We start from the raw sequence: 5,274 nt of genomic DNA on the forward strand, positions 1-5,274 counted from the left end.
TAACATGCCGCATAGGCGGTTACACAATTAGAAAGTAATTAATTATAGTTAAATTAGTGAGGTAAGACCATTAACTTAAATAACATAAAGATTTATCCTACAGTACAAGATGGCTCTGCTGTCACACTGTTCTCTGTCGTCTCACAGAGATGTCAGAGGTTGCACAAATCAGATACAGTGCTGCAAACAAATAGTAGCCCCTTTACGAATTCTTCTGTTTTTGCTACACTTAAATGTTTGTGCTACCCTTTTTTGGTCACCACTGCCATCAAACGTTTGCAGTACCAGCCAATGATTTACAATATACTGTGGAGGAATTTTGACTTTTCTTAGTAGAGCTATTTTGAGTCATCCAAGAATGACCCAGGACGAATGGCTTGTAAGGGTCTTTCGATAGTTATTCAGTTTTTGAGCCATTTAGAGGCGTGTTTTGGATCATTGTCCTGCTGCATAATCTGTTGCTTTATCCTAAAGTAAAGAGCTGATGGTCGGACATTCTCCTTCAACATTTTGTGCTAAAAAGCAGAATTCATGGTTCCATTAATTATGGCAAGTCCTCCAAGCCCTGAAGAATCAACACAATCCCAGAAAATCACGCTGTCACCATATGTGACTGTTGTTATAAGGATTTTTTCCCCTGAAATTCTGAGTTACTTTTAGATCAGATGTGAAAAATAACTAACTAAATAAAAAAGATCCACTTTTGTCTCGTCAGTCCATAGTCCAAGATGTTTTTTGATAAATGTGTGACAGGCTTTTGTGTTCATTTTGCTTGATTTTGGCCTTGCAACTCTTGGAGTCTTCTTCTTATTGTGGAGTCATGAACACTGAGCTTAATTGAAGCCTGAAGTGCTTTACATGTTGTTCCGGGTTGTTCTGTGACCTTCTGGATTCTCCCTTGGAGTAAATTTGTCAGTCCAGCCACTTCTGGGAAGGCTCACCAGTGTTCCATGTTTTCTCCATCTGTGGATAATGGCTCTCACTGTGGTTCCCTGGAGTCCCAAAGCCCAACAAACGGCTTTATGAGCATTTCCAGACCAACAGTTGTCAATGACTTTGTGTCTCATCTGTTTTTGACTTTCTCTGGATGGCATAGTGTGCTGGTTTTCAAGTATTTTAGCCTACTTCATGTTGTCGGACAGGTTTTTATTTAAATTATATCTTGATCATTGAGATTTGTTATTGGTTTATTTTTACCAGCTACAACAGGGCCTACCTGCAGTAATCAGGCTTGGATATAATGTGATTAACTACACTTACCTCTTGATTTAACATGCACAGTTATATTACTACATAGGGCCAGGAGTTGTTTGGATTGCTCCTTTTCCATTAATGATGATCTGGAAAATTTAATTGAGACAGAAGAGCAAAAGCCAAAGATACCTGTAAGGATAAACGTCCTCTTTCACAGCACTGTATCTGCGAGTTGTCTATCAGGTAAGTTTAGCACTTGGGTTCGATTGCTGTTGACATTTTTAAAATAGTTTGGTTGTGTGGTCAAAATTATCTGGAATGAGAGTAATATTTTCCAAAAAAAATAACAATTACCCTGAGGTGACATTTTACTTTCACGCTCCAGTGTGTTTTATTTCCTGGCAAAAAGATCGCTCTGCAAAATTACAGATGTAGTGTGTGCCAGTGGAAGAAAATCCAATTTATTCAGATAATGTTTATTATATGAAGTACTAATTCCAAGCACATTAAATGGAGGATTTGATTGACCCCCCAAATAATTAGGGACAAGCGTCCCTCTCATTATTTGCCACTCAGTTTAGGTTTAGGAGCTTTTTAAGCACTATACTGTTGTTCCAGCTGTATATAAAATGCAGTGAAACAAAATGGTGTTTCTCTTGCTCAAAGTGAGCACAAATGGAACATGAATAAGACAAAGCAGTACAGTACAGAGTAGAGTATTGGGTAAAAGTTAATATTGGAAATGTGGACGTGTAAAGCTGTATAACAGAGAGGCAGGCAGAGGTTGATCACTGTTAACCTTAAAAGAAACTGTGTTTGAAAGGTTCAGAATCCATTGAATATATATATATATATATATATATATATATATATATATATATATATATATATATATATATATAGATAGATAGATAGACAGACAGACAGACAGACAGACAGACAGACAGACAGACAGACAGACAGATAGATAGATAGATAGATAGATAGATAGATAGATAGATAGATAGATAGATAGATAGATAGATAGATAGATAGATAGATAGATAGATAGATAGATAGATAGATAGATAGAGCAAGATATATGGTTACTTCCCTGTTTTGCTGGTATGGGACTTATATAATTCATTCGAAGACTTACATTAATACAACCAAAATGATCATCTTTAGATCCAGGAAACCTTAAAAAGAATAACAAAACCGTGATATATTTAAATTAGATACATATGCCTTTGTTTTTCAAAGCAGTAATGTTAAAAAATCACTTTTCTGCATTTTCTGGAGCCATGCATCTGTGAAAGACAAAGGCACCATATGTCGATGATGATATGGGTTACATTACATCAGAGTACAACTCTTCCTTGTTTTAAAACAGACAAAAACTAAATGTCCACGGAAAGTACGTTGAATTACTAAGTAGAAATACAGAAAAGAGACAGAGTGAACACCACTACTGCTCCTAAAGATCCTCTATGAAGGAAATATAGCCAAGCTTTATGAAAGTAAGTAAAGGGAAGTGATGATAAATCACCTTACCCACCAAACATGGAGTGACCGTTCAAAATAGTTTTTGCTCCAGGATAATAAAGCAATTGAGGCCTTGGCTGCTTTGAAAGGAACCACCAAAGGCTGAGGGACGACAACACAACACAGCTCACACCACTGTGACAACAGATATCTCTAGAAGATTGCACAAAGTCAATCAGGAAAGAAAATAAATTTTTACACAGCATGTTTATACTTTTTGTTTGACGTCTGTCACGAAAAATCGTCCACAGATCAAGGTATTAAATCACAGCCAATGATAAATATCCACCGTTCTGTTTGTTTACCATCAACACTTAGATTTAATGCTAAAGGTGGTTCTTTATCAGTGTCTGAGCCAAATGAATGACATATTGTAGATCAATGTCTTAAATTTCTTTAATCAATCAATTGTGGCCGTACTTAAAGTTAGAGGGGATTGACAGGCTGTGTCAACGGCATGTTTTTTTAAATGTTTTTTTGGCAGCTAGATTACTGTAGAGCAGTTGAACTCTCAAAGTAAACAATGGACTGATTATTTGGTGGAAAAGGGTGACTTTACGCTGCTTTTGCTCATCACTGCTATGTTTTACTGACATGCTTTAATATTGCACAAATCGTTGGAGCTGCTGGGAGAACAACTCTGTATATATATTTATACATATGTGCTTTGTGTCTATGCTGTTTTTAAAGTGCTCTAGAAATAAAATGGTATGGTATGGTTTAAAGGTTTTTGTGACGTCACTTGGAGGAACTGACGTGTGAGTAGCTCCGCCCCTGTAGGGTATAAAAGCAAATCTGACTTGCGCCTCTGCAGTGAGTTCGAGCTTGAATAGTGAGATTTGCGGTCCCTCCATCAATGTTTCTATCATTTATTTCACTTTTACTAGTAGCCTAGACCCCCTCCCCCCCCCCCCCCCTCTCATTATTTTTCTTGGTGGATGTGGTTTAATGCATTGGTGTGAGTTTGGGGCCTCTTTACTACACTTAGCTGCCTTTTTGCTTGTTTTGTGTTCGCTTTTGCTTTTGCATTAAAAAAAAACAACAACAACTAATTTCTCAAATTTATACATATACGATTTGTATACAATTTATACAAGTCAATACGGTTATCATTCACTACCATCATTTTTCTTTGGCTTTTGGCACAATCTGAGAGGTTTCACTTTGTTTTATTGTGTCTGTTTATTAAAGGTATACTAATATCAACCCCGGTTGCATAGTAATATGTATTTTATATTCGATCCGTTTTATAATCGCATTGTATTTTATGATTGTGTACAGCACGTTTGTCCTGTCGGTGTATAAAGTGCTTCATAAATAAGGTTGGTATGGTATGGTATGTTATGGTATGGTATGGTATGGTACTGGCTTGAACATGACAGAAAAAAATATGATTCATGCCCTTCAAAAACATATATAGGAAAGCTTAAACTTGAAAAACAAAGAATAAAAATGGAACAGCTGCTTTTTCACTGTGGTTATGTCCAGATTTCTGAAATGGTTCATAAAGGGATTTATCTAAATGAAAAAACACTGGGATGCTTCAGTGACATCTGGATAACAACAAACTGATGTTGTCATTAAAGTCATATTTATTTTGATGGTAGGCAATGCAGATAATTAGAAATTCACTCCTGAATACGTGTTAAGAGAGCATTTTCTTCCATCTTTATTTGGGTCATCAACATGTTCTGCATTTTTGAGATTTCGGATCTGTCTCACACAAAAGCTCATTCCCACATCAAAATTCAGTAACAAAAAAAAAAAAAAAATAAAGCAGGTGGCATGAAATTCTTCTTAAAAGGTGACACTTTTAAGACCAAGGACCAAAACAATAAAAAATGTATAGTTGGGAGTGAAAAGGCAAACCTTCTGATAAAAGTAAATATATAATGCGAAACAGTGTGAAGATACTAAAATGGTGTCAGAGTAAAAAAGGTGAGAGTCATTTCCTCCTCTCTTGGACTGCTTTCAGCAGAGGCTGATAGGCGGCGTGGGGCAAAGGTGTGCGCACTCATTCATCCATGCACACACATATATGCGGCGTCTGAGCAGAGGTGAGAAAACAAAAGGGGGTCTGCTGCATTTATTTAAAAACTTTCAGGAGGGAAGCCGCGGCTCACCCGAGGCTCTTATCTCAGCGACGCCTCTGGGCCCGGGGTGTGACAGCCTTAATGTGCCAAAATAAGAGGCAGCCTGTATTCTGCCGCCAGATCACGCTTCGGGAAAGAAAGAGACACCCAGGGAGGGAAGTGGGCGAGGGTATTCATAGAAGGGTTTTAATGGCTCTGGTCATTTTTTATCCATTTTCTTTTGAGGAAAAAAAAAGTGCTGTAACCTACATCTGGTGAAACACGAGAAAAAAAAGGCTACTGGACATTAAATAGAGCTGAAAAAGCCCAGGTATATGCCACAAGAAGCACTGGCTTTTTAAAGCTAGGGTTAAATGGCACTTTATAAGACTCCCTTTAGATTTCCAGGACCTACAAATGGAAAAAAAAAAAACTTTCCTGGGCTTCTAGTTAAATACACCAAAAAACACAATAGGCTGTATAA

Source organism: Fundulus heteroclitus, chromosome 14, assembly GCF_011125445.2.
Source record: "Fundulus heteroclitus isolate FHET01 chromosome 14, MU-UCD_Fhet_4.1, whole genome shotgun sequence".
Taxonomy (NCBI): domain Eukaryota; kingdom Metazoa; phylum Chordata; class Actinopteri; order Cyprinodontiformes; family Fundulidae; genus Fundulus; species Fundulus heteroclitus.